Consider the following 27369-nt stretch of genomic DNA (forward strand, 5'->3'; position numbering starts at 1 on the left):
TATAACATGGGCATTTAGTTAAGATACTGGAACTACAACAGGGAGCAAAACAGTCTCTGTTGTCATGAAAGTTATGGTTTGAGGTGAAAGACATCAAGCAAATATATCAACAAACAAAATTTAAAATAAAAAAATTCTATGAAGATAACAGAACGCTATAGAATAACAGTGGGAGTTGTCATTTGGACAGGCACCACTCTAAAGAAGAGACTTGAATGTTATTTCATGCTGAATAGAGGTGAGAAAGAACTTGGTGCTTTGGAGGAAGTGAGAGAAGCCTAGAAAATGATCAGGAGAAGAGAGCAGTAAAGAGAGAGAAGCATAAACTATATCCTGCAGAGATGTGGGGCTGTGACAAAGGTTTAGGTTTTCTCCAAAGCTTAAGAACAAATCTTTGAAGAATTTTAAGGAAAGGCATAATATATTTATGCTTGTTAAGGATCATTCTAACTTCTGTGTGAAGAATGGACTGATGGGTAGAAAGAATGGATGTAGAAGGACCAGTTGGGGAGCTTACTGCAATAATCCATGACAACAAGATGGTGGCTTGAAATAGTATATTGGGAGTGGAGACATGGCATAGAGGGTCAATTCAAGATCTATTTAGGAAGCAAAATTGACAGAATTTAGTAGTGGTCTGGATGGGTGTGTGTGTGTGTGTGTGTGTGTGCCCATGCATGTACACGGTAATGAGGTTTTAAAAAATATTTTATTTATTTATTTGGGAGAGACAGAGATAGAGAGAGCATGAGGGGAGAGATGAGGGAGAAGCAAGCTCCCCACTGAGCAGGAAGCCTGATGTGGGGCTTGATGCCAGGACCCCAGGATCATGACCTAAGCCAAAGGTAGACACTTAACTGACTGAGCCACCCAGGTGCTCCGGTAATGAGAGGTCTTAGGAATCAAGATGTCCAATTAGGAAGTCAGTAAATATTTATGGAGATAAGATTTATAGATACCAGGAAGACTGAAGATGTAGAAATATGGAAAGAGCCAGGCACTTAAGACTGAATATGCTCACTGTAAGATGCCTTTGAGATAAATATCAAGTTGGAAGCTGAATACCAGACCCTAGAGCTCAGAAGTCTGGGCTGGTGATAGGAACTTAGGAATTTTCAGCACATATGGTGGTTGGTATTTTAAGTCAAGAATGTAAGAGATATCCTGGGGAGAGATGGTAGAGTAAGGAAAAAGGATTGAACCCTGAGGAATTCAATAATTAGAAGATGAACAGAGGAGTATGCAAAGGTGTCTGAGAAAGATGTGAACCCAGGCAGTTAGAAAACCAGGGATGAATGGTGTTAAAGAGTATCTGAAGAAAAAAAAAAATAAACCCCAATGTTGCCAAGAGAGTAAATAAGATGAGAATGTGAAAGATGTCTGTTTTTTGGCAATAGGGAAGTTACAAGCGATCTGGCAAGACCCTTCTGATGTACTGCTAGTTGTAGATAAGAAACTATCTATGTGGTTTGTATGGGGGAAGGGAAACTAAAAAAATAACATAGGCTTTAAAGTAATTTGAAGGAGGTTAAGTAAACTAAGTTAGAAAAAATATATACAAATTTTAAGTGCATAGCTTGTGAAAAGTATGACTTTCACCTACCATGTAACCCCACCCATTCATTATCCCCATAAAAGTAAATGGTGTGACTTCTAATGACATAAATTTGTTTTGCTTGTTTTCAGACTTTATCCATACACTACATACTGTCTGGTTACTACATTTGTGTCTGGCTTCTTTTGCTCAGTATTATGCTTGATGATCATCCCATGTTGTTACAGGAATTTATTCACCCTTTCTACTTGATGGATGTTAAGGCTATTAATAACACTACTATGAATACTCTGGTACATTCTTGTCTTTGGGTGAATATATGTATAGATTTCTGCCACCCAGAACACCCAGAATAGCGATGTCAGTTATATACATGCTCACTTTTAGAATATATAGCCAAACTGATTTCCAAAATAGTTTTAACGATTTGTATACACATCTACCAGTAGCATGTAAGTTTCAGTTGTTTTACACCAAGGTACTTGATATTGCCAGTCTTCTAAAATTTTGCCATTTCTTAGGGTATGCAGTGGTATGTCACTATGGTTTTGATTTGAATTTATTCAATGATAAACGATTATTAGATGCATGTTGGTTTTTGGAGAGTTTCTTTTGTGGAGCACCCATTCAAGTATTTTGTCCTTTTGGAAATGTTTTTTTTTTTTCTTCTCTTACTGATTTTTAGCAGTTTCACAAGTCCTTTATTGGATACATGGATTACAAAATATACTCTCACTCTTTGACTTTTTTGTTCACTCTTATAACAGTTATATCTTTTGATGAATATAAGTTCTTAATTTTAATAATTCAATTTAACAATCTCCTTCCTTTTTGGATTGTCACCTATTCCAAGATTGTTAAGATATTTTCAGTTTTTCCCTAAAGTTTTATCTTTAATATTTAGATCTAAGAATCAACTGGAATTGATTCTTGTTGTGAGGTAGGAATGAAGAGTCATTTTATTTTCTCCCGACACAATCCAGCACTATTTATTGAAAAATCCATTCTTTCCCTACTGTGCTGCAGTGCCTTTGCTGTCATAAAATCAAGCCATCACACGTATGTTAGACCCTTTCTGGACTCTTTATTCTGTTCCATAGATCCACCTGTCTATTCTCATGCGAATTATGATGCCAATTACTGTAGCTTTATAGCAAACTCTGTTACCTGGTAATGAAAGTCCTTTAGCTTTGTTCTTAAAATTGTCTTGACTACGCTTAGTCCTTGTGGATTTTAATGTCCATGTCCATATGGACTTTATGTCCATGTGTATTTTAAAACCAATTTGTCACTCCTTTTCTCTACCCTGTATGTAAGCCATCTGGCATTTTATTAGGGATTCTATTTAATCTATAGATCAATTTGGGAAGGAGTCCATCTTCATAATACTGAGATTCCCAATCTGACTACAGATTATTAGCTCTTAATTTCTGTCAAAGTTTTCTGTCAAAAGGTCTTGCAGGACTGAAGTTTGATTTTTTTTTTTGATTCTATGGTAAATGGTATTGTTTTTGTAAATTTCATTTTCTAACTTATCATTGCTTGTATACAAATTAATTTTGTATTTTGACCTTGCTGTGAGTAGTCTTGCTAAATTCATTTATTAATTCTAATAATTTGTAGATTCTTTTAGACTTTTTACATTCCCAAGTAATACGTTTAGGTTCATAAAAAAGAGACTGGCCTGTAAATATTTTCTTTCAAAATGTGATGGTCGAGTTTTAACATCAAGGCTTTGCTGATTTCAGAAAACAAGTATTCTATTAAAGAGTTTGAATAAGATTGGGGTTCTTTTTTAAACATTTATAAGAATTCACAGTGGGGCGCCTGGGTGGCTCTGGTTGGCTAAGCATCTGCCTTCATCTCAGGTCATGATCCCAGGGTTCTGGGATCAAGCCCATGTGCGGCTCTCTGCTCAGCAGGAAGTCTGTTTCTCCTTCTCCCACTGTCCCTCTCCTTATTCATACTTTCTCTCTAATACATAAATAAAATCTTAAAAAAAAGAAAAGAATTCACTAGTGAAGACATCTAGGCATGGCTTTCTTTGTAAATGAAATTTAAATAATGGAGTCAGTGTTTTTTGGTTTTGTTTTTTTAAAAGATTTTATATATTTATTTATTTGACAGAGAGAGAGACAGCGAGAGAAGGAATACAAGCAGGGTGAGTGCGAGAGGGAGAAGCAGGCTTCCCGCCGAGCAGGGAGCCCGGTATGGGGCTCGATCCCAGGACGCTGGGATCATAACCTGAGCGGAAGGCAGAAGCTTAACCCACTCAGCCACTCAGGCACCCCTGGGGTCAGTGTCTTTAACAAGTAAAAGCAATATTCAGATATTCTGTTTCTCCATGTGCCAATTTTGGTAAAGAATGTTTAACCATTCCACCTGAAATTTAAAATTTGCTTGCATGGAGTTGTTCATAATATCTTACCATTTTAACATGTGTAGAATCTGCAGAGAAATGTCTTCTCTCCATTCCTAATATTGTGTTCTTTTTATTTCTTTTCTAAAGAATTTATTCATTTGAGAGAGAGAGGATGAGAGTGCAAGCAAGAACACAAACAGGGGGAGCGGCAAAGGGAGAAGGAGAAGCAGGCTCCCAGCTGAGCAGGGAGCCCCACAGCAAGGTTCAATCCCAGGACCCTGAGATCATGGCCTGAGCCAAAGGCAGATGTTTAATTGACTGGGACACCCAGGTGCTCCTCTGTTTTTCTTGATCACTATTGCTAGAGGTCTAAGTACCTTCTTCACAGAACGAACTTTTGGCTTTGTTAATATTTCCTATTGCACATTTGTTTTCTATTTCATTAATTTCTACTTTTTATTTTATTTTTTTTAAAGATTTTATTTATTTATTTGACAGACAGATCACAAGTAGGCAGAGAGGCAGGCAGAGAGAGAGAGAGTAGGAAGCAGGGTCCCCACTGAGCAAAGAGCCCAATGTGGGGCTCGATCCCAGGACCCTGGGATCATGACCCAAGCTGAACGCAGAGGCTTTAACCCACTGAGCCACCCGGGCGCCCAATTTGCTACTTTTTATAATTTCCTTTTTTCTACTTACTTTAATTTGCTGTTTTTTCCTTAACTTCTTGAGATGGATATTTAAATCACTGATTTTTGACTTTTTTCTTTTCTAATACATGCATTTATAGCTATAAATTTCCCATTCAATACAGCTTTAGGCAGATTCACATGTATTTTGATATACTCTATTTTCATTATTATTCTGCTGCAAATGTGTCCTAATTCCATAGTGCTTTCTTTTTGATCCAATGGGTTATCTGGAAATGTATTTTGGGGGGAGTTTCCTACCTACTCTTTTATAAATTATTTCTTACTTAATTCTATTGTGGTTGGAGAACATATTCTGGATTAAATTTGTTAAGACTGTCTCTATGGCCCATCACATGATTTATTTTGGTAAAGGATCTGTGTGAACTTGAAAAAACATTTTTGAAACTGCATACGAACCCACAGTTCTTACGTTTTCCTGAGAGAATGACCCTTTTGGGTGTCTGGCTGGCTCAGTTGGTGGAATGTGGGACTCTTAATCTTGGGGTTGTGGGTTTGAGCCCCATATTGGGTGTAGATTACTTAAAAAAAAAAAAGAATGACCCTTTTATAATTATGAAGTTTTTTTCTTTTTTTAAAGGTTTTATTTATTTATTTGACAGAGATCACAAGTAGGTAGAGAGGAGGCAGGCAGAGAGAGAGAGAGAGAGAGGGAAGCAGGCTCCCTGCTGAGTAGAGATGCAGGGCTGGGTCCCAGGACCCTGAGATCATGACCTGAGCTGAAGGCAAAGGCTTAACCCACTGAGCCACCCAGGCTACTTGAAATATTCTTTATTTCTAGTTATTCTTCTTGTATTCAAGTCTATTGTGTATTACTACTTATATTACATATTGCATTATATATAATTTTTGTTCAGTGTTTGTATGATATTTTCCATTCTTTTACTTCCAATCTTTCTCAGTCTTTACATTTATGGTTTATCCTTCATAAACAGTATGTAGCTGGATTAAAAACAAATCAATTTACTGTTTTCACTGGTTTTTAAATAAAATTTGGTTTCTACCAATTATGTTGTTATTTCTGTCTCATCTGTTATATATGACCATTTCTTTCCTTCTTTTGGATTAATCTAGTAATTTTTTGTTCTGTTTTTCTCTTAGCTGTACATTCACTTACTGTTCTTTTATTGGTTATACAGGAGATTACAATATGAATCACAAACTTATTTTAGTCTAATGAAACATTAGGAATTCTGGGGCGCCTGGGTGGCTCAGTGGGTTAAAGCCTCTGCCTTCGGCTCAGGTCGTGATCCCAGAGTCCTGGGATCGAGCCCCACATCGGGGTCTCTGCTCAGTGGAGAGCCTGCTTCCCTTCCTCTCTCTCTGCCTGCCTCTCTGCCTACTTGTGATCTCTCTCTCTGTGTCAAATAAATAAATAAAATCTTTAAAACAAACAAACAAACAAAAAACATTGGGAATTCTACTGCTTCCCAGACAATGCCAGGACCTTATTAATTTCCATTTACAATGATTCTACCTTTTGTGTTACAATTATCATAATTTTAACTTTATATATACTTAAAATCCCAGTAGACATTATTATTATTGTTTTTATAAGGTCATTGTTAATGTAGCTATATCCATATGTTTATCCTTTCTGTTGCTCTTTATTTTTCCTGAACTTTCAAGTTCTATCTAGGATCATTTTTCTTCTGCCTAAAAAATTACCTTTAGGGGTTTGGGTTTTTTTGTTTGTTTTTTGTTTTTTAGTGAGGGTCTGCACAAAATAAGTTGTTTTTGTTATTTTTCTGGTAATCTCTATGTCTCATGTACTCAGAACAACATTTTCATTGGGTATAGAATTTTAGATTGACAGTTATTTTCTTTAAGCACTTTAAAGATTGCATTCAATTATTCTTTTGACCTCCATTATTTCTGTTGAGAAGTCAGATGTGTCTTATCACTGTTCCTTTCAATATGAAGGGTCTTAATTCTCTGGCTACTTTCAGCAGTTTTACTACAAAGTGCCCAAGTTTGGTACTCCTTGCATTTATTCTTTTTCTTCCCCCCACCCTGTATTTATTCTGCTTGGGGTTTATTCTACTTTTGAAATCCATGTGTTGATGTCTTTCCTCAGTTTTGGAAAATTCTCAGTCAAAAGTTTAGCCAAGGTACTTCATGGTATTGCTGCACTGATGTCCATTTTGTTTGGCCAAGCAGCCTGGGGGGTTGGAGGGCATGAAACTGACATTTGCCCCTGAGGAAAGCACATGCCTTAGCCAACAGCCTGCAGAGTCATACATAAATTTAATATAATTTAATATAATTAAGTTCCTGATGTGATTTACCCAACAGCCCTTATGATAACAGTCTCCTCTACTGCCCAGGGCCTCTCCTTTGTGGGTCCCCCATGTAAGATTCCCTTGGAGCTCACCAAATTCTGTTCTTTTGGTTTCAATTGACCAGTCAAGCCTTAGCCTAGGAACTTCAAAGCACTTCAGCCATGGAATCTCATGAAGGCATATGCCCCAGGCCTGTCACTCTCTGTATCAGCACCCCTGCCTTGATCTTCCTGTGTGGTTCCTCAAGGCGTACCATGCACTTCCTCTAGGACCTGTGAGAACTAAATTTTTCTGTTTCAAGTCCCTTATGATCTTTTGTTGACCTGTGCTTCACCACTTGACATGCCAGAGCTCTACTTACCAAAGGTTAATTTAACAATTAGTCATAACACATTATCTTTTCAAACATCACTTCTCCTAATTTTCTCTCCCCTTTTCTGGGACTCCAATAACAAGTGCATTAGACCTTCTCATCATATTTCTGAATATTCTCATATTGCTGCTATAACAAACTACCATAAAACTATTGGCTTAGAGTTATACAAATTTATTTTCTTATAGTCTGGATATTAGAAGTCTAAAAATTGTTCCAAAGGGCTGGATTCATCTGGAGGCTCTAGGGGATAATCCATTTCCTTGCCTTTTCCAGTTTCTAGGTGCTGCCTCCATTCCCTGGTTTGTGGCCCCTTTCTCATCTTCAAAGCCAAGAATGCAGCATCTTTTCTTTTCTCTGACCTGTTTCTGTGTATCTTCTGTATATCTGATCCTTTTGCCTCTCACTTAAGACACTTCTGATTACATAGGACACATCTGGATAATCCAGGATAATCATACTCAAGATTCCTAATTTAGTCAAATCTGCAAAGTACTTTTTTGCTATGTAGGGTAGCAAATGCACAGGTTCTGGGATTAGGATATGGACATCTTTCAGGGGCCATTATTAAGCCTTCCACATTCTCTTATACTTTTTATTATATTTTCATACTTTTTCTTTTCATGCTTCAGTCTGATATTTTCTTTTTTTTTAAGATTTTATTTATTTATTTACAGAGAGAGAGATCACAAGTAGGCAGAGAGGCAGGCAGAGAGAGAGGGGGAAGCAGGCTCCCTGCTGAGCAGAGAGCTGGATGCGGGGCTTGGTCCCAGGACCCTGAGATCATGACCTGGGCTGAAGGCAGAGGCTTAATCCACTGAGCCACCCAGACGCCCATTAGTCTGATATTTTCTAAGGCTCTATCTTTCAATTCACCTCTTCAAGTTTTGTTAAATCCTAGTAAAGGTTTTTGTTTCAGTCACTGTATTTTTTGGTTTCTAGAACTTCCAAATGATTTTTAAAAATAAATTCTAATTCTCTAGTGACATTTTCCATTTTAGCATATATTTCTTTAAACATATTAGTCACTGTCTGTGTCTGGGATGTTTATAGGTCCTTTCCTCCTTGGAGGGACCAGAATTTTAACTTTTGCTTCTTAGCATCATGAGAGAGACAAAAATTTCACTCTGTTTTTCAGGGGTTTTCTGCTTAGCTTCTTAGCCTTTGACTCTGTGTAGCAAACAAATACCCTAAGGGAAAAATAAATTTAAAAAATCATTTCTTGGCGCCTAACCTTTTCTCCGAGGATTTTGGCTCCTCTGTCCCAGCCACCTGGGGGGATCTCTAAATTCCAATTTTTGTGTACGAGCCCTAAACTGGCTCCTCTGCTTCTAGCAGAAATCCTGTTAGGTTTCATAATTTCTTCTCTTGTACCATGAATTAAGTAAATTTCTAGAAGGGAAAAGAGAAGGATAGAGCATAAGCACACTTTTTTGAAGTTGCCTGGACTCCATAATTTTGGTTTCTTAAGTCTTGGCTACCCCAGTAGATCTCTGATGCCACCATTCTTTCCTTTTCTTTTTTTTTTTTTGGTACGATATCTGCCTTTTCATGTTGTTCGCAGCAAAAGCATCAGTCTGCAGCAACCCAGTCCTTCACAGCCCGAAGTGGAAGTCATAGCAGGGTTCTCATTCAAAACTCGACTGCTTATTAGCTGTGTGACTTTGGCAAATTACTTAACCAACATTTTTAAACATTCTGAGTTTCAACATTCTTTTATGTAAGATGAATACTATCTTATAAAGTTATAAGGATGTGAAGATTAAAAGAAATATTTTTGTAAAACATCTAGTAACAAAAACACTTAATGAGGGCTTGCTATGTATGTGACAGGCACTTTATGTGGATTTAATAATTTAATGGAGATATGGTTATTCTCTCCCATTTCCTTTCCAAGGTCACACAGTAGTAGGTGATGGAGCTAAGATTTGAGTCCAGAGCACTTTCCCTACTAACTACTCAACACTACTTCTATAATACTGCTTTTGTATCATGTCTGATACCAGTCAAATGCTCAATAAATGTCAGTTGTTATTATACAGGAAATACAAATGCTTCAGAAATATATACTAATCACATCAGTTTTCCTCTCCTATTTATTTTTTCCTTTTCATTTCTGAAAAACATTCTTAAAACATCTATGTATTTTAAAAGACATTTTTATGAAAAATGTCTAATAGCCTACTGAATGGGGAGGTCATAATTTGCTTAACCATTATTTTATTGTTAGATATTTAGAAGGTTTCCATTTTTTTAGACAATATAGATATCAGTACTATTAACATTTTGTGCCTTTAACTACTTTCTTCATTTGAACTATTTTCTCAGAATAAAATCCTATCAGTCAATTACTGGCTCAAGACTGTGAGCACTTTACTATTGCTGATATAACAGCTATATTGTTATGTTGTTCCCCCAAAAGAGTTGTAGTACTTGTGATTCCATCAGCAACAAAAATGAAAGGTTTGTGTCAGAAGAATAGGAATTAAAGCTATGGAGTACAGGAATGAGAGAAATGTGGAGATGGGAAAGAGGAGAAAGAGATACATTCTGAGGCTAAGAAAAAAAAAAGTAGAGTATCTGGATACTAATTCTTGCTAAGGAGGGGCATTAGTTTCATCTGAAGGAGTAGGAATGGAAAGAGAACTGGGCTGTGTTGAAAATTCAAATGCTTCAATACAAATACATATACATGTATATCAATCTTTTATGAATAATGTTTCTACGGTAAGTTTTCAAAAGATGTGTTTTTCCCACCCTCATCAATGCAATGTTGTATACAGAGAAATATTACTTAGGTATAACTTACAGATAGATTATTTAACTTAATCTTCAGTATCACTTATTCTAACCTAACATTCTAACATTTAGTAATCTGGTGTGTTGATCTCTATTATTGTTGTTTGAAGATACACAGAGAAATGATCTCTCTTGAGGATAACATATTAAATTGTAAAAAATTATACATATAAATTACAAAATAACCATACATTATTATTTTCTTTTAGTTCAGTTAATTTAGTAAAATGTACTGGGAAGCAGGAGGCCTATGTTCTAGCATCCCCAGTGTCATCTGCTTGTTGCCTAATTTTGGGCCTTAACTGCCTTACCTATATATTGGGATTATATTTTATCTGACTAAAAACCAGTATTGGAACATGACATCTCTTGTTTAATATTCCTAATCTTAAATATGCTTAGTGAGCATACTATACTTGAATGAAAGTGAAAGCATCTCTTCTTTTGTTAATGCCTACCATGATTTGAATATCTTTTTTTATTTGAATCTCTTACTAACCTTGTTACCAGGAGAGATTTGAAGTTATTATTTTAAAAGCTACTTTGTGGGACAATCTTGGGGCCATTTGTCTGTTCCTACTATCAGATGAATCTCAATGTATATACGCAAAGGCAATTGCTTTTCTATCACTGCTTTCCTTTTTTTCTCTTTCTCCTTTGCTCCCACTGTAAATTTTGGGACAGTATGTAACTGCACATTAGGGAGAAACAGAAAGAGCACTGAAAATGTGGGCATAAAGAGAAACCCTCTTCTCTTTGTCTTTGCACTGTAGCCTCCTGAAGGGAAAAAATGAAGCAAATAAAAAACTTGTCTGGGGCGCCTGGGTGGCTCAGTGGGTTAAGCCGCTGCCTTCGGCTCAGGTCATGATCTCAGGGTCCTGGGATCGAGTCCCGCATCGGGCTCTCTGCTCAGCAGGGGCCTGCTTCCTCCTCTCTCTCTCTCTCTCTCTGCCTGTCTCTCTGCCTACTTGTGATCTCTCTCTGTCAGATAAATAAATAAAATCTTAAAAAAAGGGGTGCCTGGGTGGCTCAGTGGGTTAAGCCGCTGCCTTCGGCTCAGGTCATGATCTCAGGGTCCTGGGATCGAGTCCCGCATCGGGCTCTCTGCTCAGCAGGGAGCCTGCTTCCCTTTCTCTCTGCCCGCCTCTCCGTCTACTTGTGATTTCTGTCAAATAAATAAATAAAATCTTAAAAAAAAAAAAAAAAAAAAAAAGAAACAACAAAAAAAAACCTGTCTGCCAACTGATCCATTAAGTGTACAGGTAAGGGCCTGACTATCCAAGTTCCATTTCAGATTTTTCTTCCAGTTTCTGTAAGCCCCTAGAAAATTTTAGTAGTGATACTGAAGGATCATAGAGTATGAGAATGATAACTTGCCCAAGAGACATTTGAATCCTGTTTCTATCACTTACTGCTTAAGAGATTTTGGGCAGTGACCTTAAGCTTTCTAAGTTTCAATTTTTTCATATGTAAAATGAAGTCAGTGAATACCGACAACACCTACTTTTAGAATTAATTTAGTCAAACAGTATTTGGAATTACGGCTAACTGTGGTTTGAATGTGAGTATAATTTAGAAATTAAGGAGAGTGCCATTGAATAAAGTAGTTTTTAAGCTAATTCAAATTGGAGGCTGGTTTATTTCTAGGGTCCTAAAAATCCATTATCTTTTAAAGAATCCATTCTAGATGGGGGAGCAAATATAAAGGCTTTGAATCTTTCGTGCTCCAATTGATGCCAATTCCAAGGTATGGAAAATGGTATATTAACAGCAACAGCCAAAATGAAGAATAATTTCTATCTATTCGATTAGCCAAAAACTTGCTGGTGAAATTATGGGGGAAACAACACACTTACATTGCTGGTGGCATCAAAAATTAGTACAACCTTTCAGAGAAATAACATAGTATTGTATTGAGAACTATAAAATGCTCATACTCTTAGAACCAATAATACCACTCATAAGGCTTTACCCTAAGACATTAATTCAAATAAGGATAATAGCTGGCAAATGAAAGGTACTCACATGTTTCTTCAAATGAATACCTTTATTTGCATTGACTTCTTCAGATGACTGCCCTTGGTTCCTTCTCATTTAAAAATTTTTCTATTTTCACCATTGCAGGATAGTTTTAGGATCAAATTCTTGTGTCTTTACCTATTCTCTGTTCTCTAACCTTCTTCATTAACTTCATTGTTGATTGCTATTGGACCTCCTTACCTTTTGATACTTTCACCCTCTAAATTCAGTTTACCTTCACAAGCAAATCAAGTTACACCACATCCTTGACCAAATCAAAAGTCTGACGTTTCCTTCAAAATCCTAGGATGCCTTTCTAGTCTAACCAACTGCTTACTGCCTGCTTCATTAAGACAAAAGATAGCCAGAAACCTTCATACCCATCCTCACCGGATCCTCCCCATATCTCTAGTCTTGTACCTAGCCACTTATAGTTCCCTCTATTACCACCTCCTTGCTTCCATACTCTTGCTTTCTTCTAGTTCCATCCAAAATACAAATTCTTCAAGTGTAAGTATCTCCTTTTTTAAAGATATAATTCACATACTTCTTTAGTGTACAATTTCAGTGTTTTTTAGTATGTTAGTATACAGGGTATTTTAGCATCAAGATTGTACAACCGTCACCATTATCTAATTTCAGAACATTTTTGTTACCCCCAGAAGATTAGCAGTCACTCCCCATCTCCCATCCCTGTCAACCTCTAATATACTTTCTATCTCTATGGACATCTCATATAAATGGAATCATACATAATGTGGCTTTCTGTGTCTAGCTTCTTTCATTTGAGTGTAGTATTTTGAGGTTCATCCATACTATAGTATGTATCACTACTTCATTCTTTTTTATTGATGAATAATATTTCTTTGCATGGCTATACTACACTTTGTTTATTCATTCATCAACTGATGAACATTTGAATTTGTTTCTATTTTTTGACTTATGAGTAATGCTGTTATGAACATCTGCATAAGAGTTTTTGTGTGAAAAAGATATATATTTAAGTTTATTCATTTGATGGAAAGAGAGAGAATACAAGTAGTGGAAGCAGGAGGCAGATGGAGAAGGAGGCTCCTCGCTGAGTGGGGAGCCCAATGTGGGGCTTGATCCCAGGACCCTGGGATCATGATCTGAGCAGAAGGCAGATGCTTAACCAACTACCCAGGCATCCCTGTATTTTCAATTTCTTGTGTATGCAAATATGAGTGGAAATACAAGTTAAGTACCTCTTGATATCTAAATATAGTTATTAAATATAAATATAGATATCTAAATATAGATCTAAATATTCTGGGTTTAGATAGCTTGGGCTATCTTTCACAATGCAAACAACTCTATACTGACCTCTCCATCCCACCTTCACTCAAACACCTGAAGTCTTCCGAGTCTACAGGTTAACTGCAACTTACTTCTTTCCAATTAAATTGAGGACAGGAATCAACTCTCATAGTTTTGATCATACAGTAGTTTTAAAATATATGCTTACTGATACAATGACACCCTGAGATGCTCACAAATGTGAAAATGAGGACTCATTCATTCCTTCATTTGGCAGACATTTGAGTTGTACATTGGTCACTGTGCTTAATGTCGGGTACAAACTGCACAAAAGTTAGTATGTTCCATCATACCCCAACTCCACAAATAAGCACTGAATACTTACGATATGAATAGCATTGTTTCAGGTATTTCAGCAGACACAGGAATAAGATATGCTCTGCAGCCTTTTATGGCGGTACATAAGCTCTATATACAGAAATAACAACGACAAAAAGCAAACAGCCCCAGCAGCTCTGGATGCTAAATGCCATAAGGCAAGTACAAAAGGCTCTGGAGAGTCAATGGTCAGAGCATACATGCTTGAAAGAGTGGAGTGAGAAGGACTGACATCAAAAAATACATCCTGAAGTTGAAGGTGCCTCCAAGATGATGGCATTTTGATAGGGAGTCCTAGGAAAAGAGAACATTTTTAAGGCAGAGGATAGCAAGAACAAATATTGAAAGGCTGGGTATAGTACAGAATTTTTTTCAGTTAGGAATGTGTAGACAGGTAATGAGTGAAGGCTCTTGAATGTTAGGCTTAGTATTTAAATAGGTTTAGAAAAATCATTTCAAAGTCTTTAACAATTCAAATTACTTTGGTGTACTCCTTAATCTTTTCTTGAAACTTTTCTATCATATATATTTTCTAAAGTGGTCATAGATATTAGAGATCTCTCCTTCCAACAAGGGATAAAAAATAAAATCTTAATAGCCAAGCATGTTGATGGGAGAAGGTATAATTTCAATAATCCTGGCACTGCATCTACATACTTTTGGGGACATCTAAGGCTTAAAACACACTTGTAGGCAAATCTTAATGGCCAAAAGAGCAGAAGCAAGACTGGGAATAAAATAATTGCATTCATTAAGCTCCTACCACCAGGCATTGTGCCAGGTGATTTACTCAGAATATTTTCGATTGACCAAACAACCGTATTTAGGTTTATGGCAACTGAAGCTCAGAGAGGTTAAATAAATTGCTCAAGGTAACCAAAATAGTAAGCTCAAATAGTAAAAGGTGGACATCAGTTTTGAAACCAGGCCTCACTGGTCCTCTATTTTCCCTACTGATCACTTTTATTTGCTTTTGCTATATAAAGGAGGCCAGAATGGTAAGTTTATGATGCATGCATCGATGAAAAGGACTAAATATTTAACAGAGGGGATTTAATGGTTTAGAGAAAAATCAGGCTGAAATATTCAAAACTGGTTTTAGAATGGTTTAGAGATCAAGATAAAGAGAGATGAAGTTTAGGGCTGCTTCTCAATCCAGTATGAACAATGATTATATGACAGATCTTATTTAGGCATACCAAGGGAGTAAGAGTCTACTTTTCATTTGGACACTAAGAGAGTAAATTCCATGAGAATAGGGTTATTTGTCACTGATATTTGGTTATTTGTCACTGGTTATTACTCACTGATACATCACAAGTCCCTAGAACAGGGTCCATCTCACAGTGAGCATTCAACAAACTTCTGCTGACATAATGTAAAGTCATGTAAGGGGTATTCTCATTAGAATACTCCTGAAATAGAGATGGGGTGCCTGGGTGGCTCAGTGGATTAAGCCTCTGCCTTCGGCTCAGGTCATGATCTCAGGGTCCTGGGATGGAGTCCTGTGTTGGGCTCTCTGCTTGGCAGGGAGCCTGCTTCTGCCTCTCTCTCTCTGCCTGCCTCTCTGCCTACTTGTGATCTCTCTGTGTCAAATAAATAAATAAAATATTAAAAGAAAAAAAAAAAAAGAAATAGAGATAAAGATAGCAGAGTAGTAAGCTTAAAAATGAAGTTGTTAGGATACTCTCTTTAACATTCAACCCCAGGGTAAAAACAAACTACCAAAACAAATATACAAAAAAAGCAATAGTTGTAAAACATCAGCATGATTTTACAATGAAAGGTGGACAAAAGAAATTAAAAGACACTTTTTGCACTTTATACAACACCTAGGACTCTGTGGATAATGAGATTCAATGAAATGGAATCCAAAATTTTGACCTGTTATTTTAATGTTTTAAACTTTTGTGAGCAATATATCCAGGGGCTGTTTTTGGAAAAGAAAAGTGGCTATCTAATCTGAGTACCCTAAAAGTACCAACAATTTCTTTCTTATAGATGGCAAGCAATGGAATGAAAATCTCAAAATCATTAACTCAAAGAAGTAGCAGAGTACACTTCTGTAAGTCTTTATTTTTCTAATTTTGATACTATGTTTCTATTAAAACATACAAAAAAAAAAAGCTGCAACAAAGAGCACAGAAGGAAAAAGAAAGTCTTTGGAAGATAGCAATCCTTCCTAAAGAGACACTTTTAAAGATTTAAAAAGAATAAAAGCAGGTTTCATAGACTTTTCCCTCTGTTTTTCACAAGCTTTTCTAATATTTCTTCTTTGATGGAACCAATGAATAACTACCACTTATCACAAAATGTCTTCTTTCAGATATGTGCTGTATATATTACTTTCTTCAGAACAGACAGTTCTTCAAGCTGCTCAAGTCTTTCAGCTGCAGCAATTTTTCTTATTTCTGTTATACTGCAATTCTTCCTCAGAATATCATAAAGACCCAATAGAAAAAAAACTCCTTTGATGTCCCGTTTCCTAAAGGCAGTACTATGTATCTCAATCAATATTTGAACTAAATTCTCTCTATCTTTTTCATTTAGTTCCACAATATTTACTTACTTCAATAATTCCTAATACTATAGTTTAATTTGTCAGGGTGATCATATCTTATTTTCTTCTGTATTACATTAATATGAAAGATAGTGAGCATTTTCTTTCTAATCAATTAATACTTGCTTGCAGCAGTCTACATGTCCTGAACCTTCAATTAATCATAACATAGACATTATCAGGTCTTGCTTTTTCAATTACTGCAGAAATTTTGTAGTCTTTCAAAAGGTTACTCACTGATTTTAGGGTCTTAGTTTTTTTTTTTTTAATGTTACAGAAGGCTAAAACATATATTTTTTCCTTATTGTAGTATTTGGTTTAAAACATTTTGTAATAAACTCTAAGTGAAATAACTTTTTAAAAGAACTAGAATTAGCTCTCTCCGCCTGCCTCTGCATCTACTTGTGATTTCTCTCTGTCAAATAAATAAATAAATAAATAAAATCTTTAAAAGAAAAAAAAAAAAAAAGAACAGAACTAGAATTAGGGTGCCTGGGTGGCTCAGTGGGTTAAGCCTCTGACTTCGGCTCAGGTCATGATCTCAGTGTCCTGGGATAAAGCCCTGCATCAGTCTCTCTGCTCAGCGGGGAGCCTGCTTCCCTCTCTCTCTCTCTGCCTGCCTCTCTGCCAAATAAACAAATAAAATCTTAAAAAAAAAAAAAAGAACTAGAATTAAAACAACTGCAAATTCTGAGGATAGAGTAGGTAACAAATCCCAAAGAAAAAAATACACAGGTCTTATTCTTTTAAAAATCCTTTAAAGAGGGGCGCCTGGGTGGCTCAGTGGGTTAAGCCGCTGCCTTCGGCTCAGGTCATGGTCTCAGGGTCCTGGGATCGAGTCCCACATCGGGCTCTCTGCTCAGCAGGGAGCCTGCTTCCTCCTCTCTCTCTCTCTCTCTGCCTGCCTGTCTGCCTACTTGTGATCTCTCTCTGTCAAATAAATAAATAAAATCTTAAAAAAAAAAATCCTTTAAAGACATTACAGTTCACTTGGTATTCTAAAATCACTGAAGTTGCGATCTCATAGGCTCCAGATTGATTCCTTCAGTACACACACACCCACACACCCACACCCACACAGTGATACTTGAATAGAGAAGCCAAGAAATCTAAATTGTTGAGTATTTATTACCACTTTACATATCGTTTCTTATAAAGCATTGAGAACATAGGAAAAATAAAAAGTTCTGTCTTATTCACCTTTTGTCCTCTGTGAGCCAAATGTCCTGCATGCTTAAAATCTACCTTAGTATCATGACTCTTGCACCATGGTTTGAAAACACAAACAGCGGATACCAGTTTTTAATCGGTGCTGAAAGTAATTAAATTACCAAGGGGAAAAATATACCAGCGCACAACTCTCACAAGTGCTACATGAAAGTTACATGTAAGAATTTTTAAGGTTAGGGGAAGTTGTTTTCAGATACAGGGCAAAAGCTGTAGTCTCAAATCAACAGGTCTAGGAATTTAAGACCCTAATCATACCAGTTAAGGTAATACCAAGTATTTTAGTACTTCAGTACGATACTTCCACTCTTATAAGGTGAAAATGCCTCAAAACACTGAGTCCTATAATAAACGACCTCCTTAAAAGAGCACCTACAGAGTTCGGGTGGCATGCCTAGACAGAACACACCACTATACCTCACTCAAATAAGGTTGGACTTGAGTAGGGGAGCAGAGGTAGAGAATCCATTAATTACACAATAAAGTATGTCCTGTAGAGCGCAGTAGTTTTAACGAGGGTCTTCGAATACTGTGATGAACGCATTAAACAACTGGAGGGAGGAAATTTTCCATCTTACACGTGGAAATGAAACTCAAAAATTCTGACTGGAGGCTAGAGATTAGCACAACTTTGTGGAATTGCCTAACTTTTCACATAAAACAAAATCCTAAAACTTTAAGAGACCATCTATGCAAATGGCACCAAGTACCACCTTTTCAAGCCTTCGCCCGCACTGAAGTGGGTCGGACACCCCCAAACCATCACCCTACCCCCACAGGAAATGAGTTCTGTCTTCCCCCTCCCCTTGGACTGCCTTCCTCCCTTCCCCCAACCGGAAGTGAAGCGCCCCCATTCAGTCGGCCTCAAACCGAGACAAACCAGTAACAACAGCAAAAGAGAGATGATCCTCAAGGGGGTGAAGGGCACCTCCACTGTGGCCACCCCGAAGCTCGCCGTGCTTACTGACCTGCTGACGATAGGGGCAGGCAGGGGCCTGGGGCCTATAGAAAGTCCCTTGCACAGAGGACAATTCCCTGAGCCCCTCTCAATCGCCTTCACTCTTCTCACTCCGTCGCCTCACAGCATGGAAAAAAATTCATCCGCAGCACTTTATTTTGACATATTTTCTTTCCCTTTACCTAGTCGCTTAACCATCTTCTTATAGGTAACTTTTCTTAGCGCAGTAACATTTAAAATTGTTCCGGTGGGGAGAAAAATGGAATATTATTCCCCACACCTTCAGAAAAACGAAGGGATTATTTTGTTCAAATGCGGCGAAGGACTACGTGATTACGCAAGGTGAGTCTTACTTTCGCGGAGGTTTCTGGGAGATGTAGTTTTTTAAACTGCTAAGGCCTGCAGAAAGGAATCGGTAACTGCTATATACTGGAATCCTTGGAAACACATGTTTTGTATTCGAGGGCAGACTGATCAAGGGACTTCGGCACCAAAAGGGCCAATACTCTGTTGCCCTTTTCCTCTGGAACTTAATGGAACCAAAATTTCCCTTCACTTTGGACCAAGGTCCTGCTTGTCCTGCCCTCTTCCTTTGGCCACGCCCCCGTCACCAGTCAGGCGCCCTCATAGGCTCATCCTCTGGAGGTAGAAACGCGAGAGGAGGGGCGTCACGGTGACTCCTCCCGCGGGGCCGAAGTGAGGCTGGTGAGAGGGGCCGACGGCCGAGGGCTCGTGCGCGCGCGCGTGCTCTCCCCTAGGGAGCGCGGCGGCGAGTGTGCGCGCAGAGGGGTGGCGCGCTGGGCTGGGAGGAGGCTGGCAGGCTGGTGGGCTGGGCGGGCGGCGGGCGGCCGGGAGCGCGCGGCAGACTCGGCGGCGGCGAGTAGTTAGTTACTTGTTAGTCAGTGTCAGTTGCTTGGTGGAGGCGGCAGCGGTCACCAGGAAGGGGACGGGACGGCCGGCGATGGTGGTCACCACAGCGGCATGTGCGCCTTTCAGGTAACGGGGGCAGGGCTCCCCGCGTCCCCTTGGTTCCCTTCTCCGGCGCCGATTTGGGGGACCACGGTCGTCCTGGGGTGAGGGCGCTGACCCGGGGGAATCCGGGCGGGGCGGCTCGGGGTCGAGTGGCGCCGCCGCGGGGGCCCAGGCGGCCGGTGTGTCCCGCCTGGCGCGGGCTCTGCGGCCACCCCCGAGCCCCGCCGCTCCCGGGGCTCGCCGCCGCCGCCCCCGCCCCCTACCGCGCCGGCGGCGGCGGCCCCGGTAGCTCGGCGCCCCCCAGAGGAGGGAAAGTTGGGATCTGGAGAAGAGGGACGCCCCCGGGCGCGGCTGGGAGGCTGCTGGGGAAAGTGAAGCCTGTAAAGAGCTGGATGCGGGGAGACTGGGGCAGGAAGGGCTTCTCTCTCTCTTTGCTAAGTCTACACGGTCATCCTGCTCCAAACCCGGGCGGATCCGGCGCAGGCTCGCCGGCCGCGCCGGGACGAAACCCGGGGGCTCTTTGCCCACTCCCTTGGCCCTGCGGTTTATGAGGCCCCTAACGTGCGGGTTTGCTGGGTTGTTTGGGAATTTTCAGTGGTTCGGTTGGTCAGTTTATTTCTCCTTTGCCCTTTGACTCATCCGTTCTTGCTACTTTTCTTACCTTCCGCGTTGAGGACTAGCAGTCTGAACCCCCATCCCTCCCCCTCGCTGTCTCTGCACCATCGGTCTGAGAATTTGATTTCGTTTTTCGACCTTTGACAATGTTAAAGACTGCTGAGAGCAACAGGAAGGAGATTTCCCACCTTTAAATGGTACTTTTTCGCCATCCGTCCCCCCCCCCCCTCCAAGATCCAAGTTTAGGAATTTGAGAGCTGTGCATTGGAGTTATTAGAAGGCTGGCGTTGAGGGGATAGTGACGAGTTAAAAGAAAACTATGATTTCATCTTTATTGGCTTTGCTGTAGAAAACCTAATACATTTTTCTTCTGACTCTGTTAAATGTGGTAAGATTAAGCGTTGAATTAAGTATTTGGAGACTTACATAAAAGGCTATTTTTAGGTCATTGGATGATGTATGTCAACAGCTTTTCACCTGAATCGTGTTTGCCACCAGGATTCTGTTTTGGGGCCTGTTTTGGGTACTGATTTTTTGTTCAGCCACAGCGTCTTTTTATCCTGATAAATGAAATAATGTAGGAATGTGTGTAGTGGGAGAACCCATATTGCTCTCTATAGTGTGAAAGTGAAAAACGTGAATTATGCACAGGGGTAAAACTTTCCATGAGAAGTCTTGGATAGTTGCTGCATGATGGCCTCTCCTGTAATCTCGGAGCTTTTCCAGATAGCTCAATTCACTGACTACCTTAATTACTTTCTGAAGTGCCTGTCACTTCTTCTCTTCTGTGACTCTTTTAGTAAGCTATAATGGCAGGTATGGTACATTTTTGTGGCATTGAAGATGGGAGTTATAGCTTTGGCCCAGAGATTAATAGTTAACAATGGAAGCAGAATTCATACCATTCCTAGTGAGTTTTGGCTATGACCAACTCAAAAACTATGTGAAAAAACAAACATCTTTCCATAGCTGTCAGAGGGGGAAGTATTTTATCATGTCTTTATTTTGGAGACTCTAACTTGATCATATTATGTGGGGAAAAAAATGTCAAATTATTTTCTTTGAGGCTTTGTGATGTGTGGTCCTCCTTTCTATCCTTTATCTCCCTTTTAGGGGCTGATATTTATGTTTGGCTGGGTTCCAGGATGGGAAGAAAATATTTTGGCGAAAGGAAAAGATAAGATTGCTTTGAACTGTTATGGTATTATGAGTATTCCTTTTACCCAGTACAGAGAAACTTCCTTGCTAATGTTTGTACCCCATTAACATTCTGTCAGAATTCATTTTTAAGAGTCTGCCCTGAGGCCCATAAAGAAATAATGCCACTTCATAACTGTTTCTGACAATCACATTAAAAAATGTGTTCCTGGAATGCATTATATGTGTACTCATATAAACATTTATCTTTGTACATTTATGGTAATGTAAATATTTAAGTCTGAGAGCTTAAAAACTTTTATTTGCTTATTTGCATACATGTTTTGCAACATCTAACTGTGCCAACCGTATTTGCCAAATAAGCATCAGCCATAAATTCATGCTTTGGCACATTTCATATAATAACTCTTCTAAATTGCTCCATGGTGAAGCATCATGAGATTAGCATTTGCTTCATGAGAGAGATTTGTTGTTGTTTTTAACTGTAATGATGTGCTGTTTAAGTGGAACAGGTGCTGGGCTCTAGCTGTTTATGTTGAAACCTGCCAAATCATACTCTTTTGTTGGTTGGGTTGTTTAAGTAATTTAGGAACCAGACTGTGGCCCCTGGCATGCCAAGAGTGAGTTCAGGGTTCCATATCACTGCTGCAAATCCCTGTTTTACTGTAAGAGGCAGGTGTGTGTGATGAGCTTTGCTTTCTCATTGCTGTTTTCTCTGTAATTCCTAGTCCTCACCACCATCACAGTCCTTTCATTACTAGAGCTCCTTGGAAAGTCTATAGGCACATTCTTTCACTGATGTTTTGTTTTCCTTGTAGAACTAGAAACTCTAGGAACGTTCAGGCCAGGAATAGATAGTTCATATTTATTTGACAAATGTTTTGATTGCCTTTTAAGTGGTAGGCTTGGTAGGCCCTGAGTGTAATGTAGAATGATGTTCCTTCTTGCAAGCAGTGTATAGTTGAGGAGGAGAAGATAGTTGATAACTGATAATTAACAATATGCTGTGATCTATGACACAGGTGTAAGTAGATTCCTATGGGTAGAAGCACCACCTTTCTGAGAATTGGGGTGGGGTAGGTGGGAGTAGCTGAGTCAGACTTGAGGTAGTTGGGAGGGGGAGTCCTGAAATACATCCTCGTGGGTTACCCGAGCTAATCTTCAAGAGTAGGACTTAACTACATGCAGAAAAAGGGAGAGGATGTTTTATTTTTATTTATTTATTTATTTTGATAAAAGAACAGTTTATTTTGCTCCTTAACCCATCTGGCCTCCCCCTTCCCTTAGCCCTGTCACCTCAATATATGGGAAAGAACATTTTAGACTAGCCCTGTCCTATAAAAATATAATGTGAGCCACAAATATGTCATATACATGTGTGAATTTTCTAGTAGTTAAAAAAAGTGAAATTCATTTTTTTAAGATTTTATTTATTTATTTGACAGACAGAGGTCACAAGTAGGCAGAGAGGCAGGCAGAGACAGAGAGAGGGGGAAGGGGGCTCTCTGATCCCAGGACCCCGGAATCATGACCTGAGCTGAAGGCAGAGGCTTAACCCACTGAGCCACCCAGGTGCCCCTGAAATTCATTTTAATAGCATATTACTTAATCTGATATAGCTAAAATATTATCATTCAACATATAATCAATATTTTGAAAGTATTAAAATAATTGACATTCCCCTTTTCATACTAAGTCTTCAGAGTCTGATATGTATTTTAAATTTAAAGCACATCTTAATTTAGACAATACACCTTCAAGTAATCAGAAGCTACAGGTGGATAGCACAGTTTTCAAACAGGGGCTAGTGAAGTGGCAAGAGGCCAAATCACTGAATGCCATGTCAGCCAAGTTAAGGAGCTTTAACTTTATCCTGAAGGCTGTAAGGATTGAGTGGAGGAAAAATGCTGTGATGGAATCAGGTTTGTGTCTTAGACCTATCCTGTTGACAGTGAAGGGAATGCTGGATTAGAGAAGGGCAAAACTAGAAGCATGTCAGGTTAGGAGGCCATTCCTGGTGAGAAAGGATGAGGGATAAAAAGGGGCAGGGTGGATGTATAAGAGATCGAGTATTATCAACAATACAGGGTAAATAATCAGGTTTTGGAGTTCAGTAAAGTTGAAAATTTAGGATGATTTCACATTTCTCATGGGAGCTGCTGTATGGGGCAAGTGAAGAGAAGCCAACCATCTGTACCAGACAGACCAAAGATGAAAAAAGGAAACTATGAGAGATTTGTCTCAGAAGCTGAGGGAGGAGAGAGTATTTCAAGGACTAGGAGTGGTCAACACTGTATCCTGCCATGAAAAGGCCAAAGAAGATAAGGACTAAAGAAAATTTCTGAAACATGGTGATTAAAATGTCATTTGTAACCTTTGCTAGTGCAGCTAGCTAGCTACATTGTTATGCATTTAGGGGGCTAATAGTGAACAACAGAAGCTTAGCTAATTCAGGGCTAGTACAGTTCTATAGAGAACTGAAAAAAGATATTGAAGATTGTGACTGAATCAAAGAACTGTGGAGTCCAGGCTGGGTCAGGAACATGAAGCCTGGGAAGGATGATTCAGTTATGAGAAAAGGAAGGGCATGAAAGCTAGATAGGTGTCACTGTGATGCTGAAGAGCTAGTGAGGAGGGAGCAATGATGTTAGCTTTTATTTATGGAGTACCTACTACATGCTAGACACTTTACCACCTTATTTCTAATTCTAACACTAACTCTACAGTGTAAGTGTTATTAACCTTATAGTTTTTCCTTTGCCATTCTCCATCAGATGAAGAAACAGGATTAGAGAGGTTAACCAATCGGTCCAGAGATATACATTATCAAGTGATGAAACCATGATCCAAAGCTTATTTTTTTTCTCCAAATCATATTCTTCTTTTTAAAAGAGTTTTCATTTTTTTAAGTAAACTCTAGGCCCAGTGTAGGGCTTGAAGTCACAACCCCAAGATCAAGTGTCAAATGATCCATCAACTGAGCCAGCCAGGCACCCCCCAAATTATATTCTTAAGGCGATAAGACAGAAAATGTCATAGTGATGGGAAGTCGTTGAAAGACACTGGCATGTTTAATTTAGGATTTCAGAGGTGTGTCATTCATTTAACAAATGGTTTCTAGGTGTACTGATTGCAGTAGCAAACCAAACACAAAATCCTTGCCCTCATGAATCTTACATTCTAGGGAGAATAAGACAGACATTAAACAAAATAAGTGTTAGAGTTATTGTTATGTTAGAAGGTGATAGATAAGTGCTGTAGAGAAAAATCAAGCAAGCAAGCAAGCAAGCAAGCGGGACAGGAATGCTACAGAGTCTGTGCACTTTTTTTTTTTTTTTTAAGATTTTATTTATTTATTTGACCTAGAGATATCACAAGCAGATGGAGAGGCAGGCAGAGAGAGAGAGAGAGAGAGAGAGGGAAGCAGGCTCCCCACTGAGCAGAGAGCCCGATACGGGACTCGATCCCAGGACCCTGAGATCATGACCCGAGCCGAAGGCAGCGGCTTAACCCACTGAGCCACCCAGGCGCCCCGAGTCTGTGCACTTTTAAAGAGGGTGTCTGGGAAGGACTTGGGGAGAAGTGAGCAAAAACTTCAAAGAAGTTAGGGGCATACGAGGTAGAAGCAACATTTTACATTGGTCCTGAATCAGAGACATGCTTGGCCAGTGTACCTGTACTGGGCTGAACAGCAGAGAAGGTGGTAAGGTCAGAAAGTTAACTGGGTCTAGATCTCCTAGAACCTGTAGGCCACATTGTAAGCACTTGGATGTTTACTTTGTGCAATGGAAACTATTACAGGGTTTTGAGCAAAGGAGTGACACGATTGGATTTATGCTTTAAAAAACTTCACTCTGAGCCATTGTGTTGAAAGTAGTCTAAGGAGGCACAGAGTAAAATCAAGAAGACATGTTAGGAGACTCTCCTAAAAAAAATCAGTTGAGAGATAGTCCTGGATCAGGGAATTGAGAAGTAATTGGATCTGTTAGATTTACAAAAGAGTTGCACAGATAGTACCGAGAGTATTCTTATGCTATGTTTCTTAATCTTCCCATTATTGGCATTTTGTAATAGACAATCCTTTGTGGTGGGGGTTTTCCCTGTACAGTAGGATGTTATCCAGCATCCCTGTCCTTTATCCACTAGATGCAAGTACCATATCTGCAGTTCTAACAAACAAAAATGTTTCCAGACATTGCCCAATGTCCCTTATGGGGCAAAACTGCTCCTAATAAGAACCACTACCATATATCCTTCACTGTATTTCCCCTATGTTAACATCTTATATAACATTTTTCAAGTAAGAAATTAACATTTGTATAATATTTCAGTGGAACTCCTGGTTTTATTTGTATTTTACCAGTTTTTCCACTAGTATCTTTTCTCCATTCCATTATTTATACCAAGATATTACATTGCTTTTAGTTTTCAGGTCTCCTTTATCTTTTCTTGGTCTTTTCTTTTTTCTGCTTTATCTCTTCTTGGTCTTATCTCTTATGACCTTGATACTTTTAAAGAATACTAGTTAGGTATTTTGTAGGATGTTCCTCAGTTTGGGTTTGTCTGATGTTTTCTCATTAGAATGGGGTTAGGGATTTTGGGGGGAAGAATACCATAGCAGTGAAACACCCTTCTTATAGGAGATACCTTATAGGAGATAAATGATACCAACATGACTTATCGCTGGTGATCACTCTGTTAAGGTGTTTTCTGGTAAATTTCTCCAGTGGAAAGTTATTTTTCCCTTTCCTTACTCTCTTCAGTAGAAGCAGGTTGCTAAGTCCAGCCTACACTCAAGCGGGGGAAGAATTCAACACCTACTTCCTGGAGGAGGAGAATCAGTGAATTTTGACATATATTAAAACCACTAGAGTAATTGGTAAATATTGGGGGGGGGGATTTTTTGAGGCTTTGCCAGTATCCTTTTTCTGCTCACTAATTTTAGCATTCATCAGTAGATCATACTGATAATAATTATTGCTATTGTGTTCTAAAAGTACCTCTTTATTTTGCTAATTTTTTCTGTATTTATTAATTGGAATTCTTTTGTAAGGAAGACTTGTTCTTTCTCATCTGTTTTTCTGTCTATGTGCTTAATCATTTATATCAATGCCAGTTCATGGATATTTATTTTAATCTTAGGGTTATAGTTCAGTGCTAGCATTATTTATTTTATTGACCAAATTATCCAACTTTTGTCATTGGGATCTCTTTTAGGTTGACTCTGTCCTATGCCATACATCTTTCGTTTGTGTGTATACATGTACACGTCTCTATTCTCTGGTACTACTAGATGCTTCAGGCTCATTGTGTATTTTTCCTGCAATAGCCCTAGGCTCATTTTTTTTCAAGAAGCTGTGGCTCTGAGGCCAAGCTCTGGATGCTAGGTGTGCTTGTTGCTACTTGATGTCACTGCTTCTGGGCACATTCAGTGGACAGAGAGGTAGGAAATATACGTATGTATACTAATCTATGTATCCACACATACCTGCGTTTGTTTCTGTGTATAAAAGTAGGCCTGCATTTATACTTATGTGACTCCAGTTGGATATGTTTGGATCCAACTATCTTTGCTAATAGATTGGATATAGAATGTGAAAAGAGAGTGGTCAAGGATGACTCCAAGGTTTTGGCTTGAGAATCAGAAGGATGGAGATGTGAAGACTGTGGGCAGAGCAGATTTCTGGGAAGAGTTCAGGAATTCTTTCCCAGACTGGCTAAGTGTTTGAGATGTCTAATAGATATGCTAATAGGATTATCAAGTCAGCAGCTGAACAAATGAATGTGGAGTTCAGAGGAGAGTGGTCTAGGTTGGATACATGCGAGTTGTCCATATAGATGAGATCAATGCCTGAAGAGTGAATGTTGATAGAGAAGAGGTTCAAGGACTGACCCCTGGAACAAAACAGTCAGAGAGATGAGGACGAGTAGTTCTGCAGAATGTTAAGGATGGGGGTATAGTTACAGGGTGGATTCCATATCCATCATTAATAAATGATTGTTATTTTCAAGGCATTGAGCTGTTTTGGGGGTTAACCTTGCTTCCTTCCTCCATAAACTTACAATCTAGGATGAGACAAATTACAGACTTAAAAAGAGTAGCAGTGGAAGGCAAGTCCTGGATAA

The 27369-nt window shown here is 38.9% G+C and overlaps 2 protein-coding genes across 7 annotated transcripts in view; one reads left to right on the forward strand and one right to left on the reverse strand.

The window, feature by feature from the left end:
* The window catches only part of HMG20A (high mobility group 20A), a 90643-nt gene extending 71791 nt beyond the window's left edge, over positions 1-18852 (reverse strand). For 3 of the 4 annotated variants that reach the window (XM_082735967.1, XM_082735966.1, XM_082735965.1), the window contains exon 1: positions 18509-18828. The gene's annotated coding sequence lies outside the window, so the exon portion shown is untranslated. Of the gene's footprint in view, positions 1-18508 lie in introns of all 4 variants that reach the window. The other variant, XM_082735968.1, reaches the window with a different exon arrangement.
* A 356-nt stretch (positions 18853-19208) lies between these two features.
* Positions 19209-27369, forward strand: part of PEAK1 (pseudopodium enriched atypical kinase 1) — a 305386-nt gene continuing 297225 nt past the window's right edge. For all 3 annotated transcript variants that reach the window (XM_082735956.1, XM_082735954.1, XM_082735957.1), the window contains exon 1: positions 19209-19494. The gene's annotated coding sequence lies outside the window, so the exon portion shown is untranslated. The remainder of the gene's footprint in view (positions 19495-27369) is intronic.

Source organism: Mustela nivalis (assembly GCF_964662115.1).
Source record: "Mustela nivalis genome assembly, chromosome: 6".
Classification (NCBI taxonomy): domain Eukaryota; kingdom Metazoa; phylum Chordata; class Mammalia; order Carnivora; family Mustelidae; genus Mustela; species Mustela nivalis.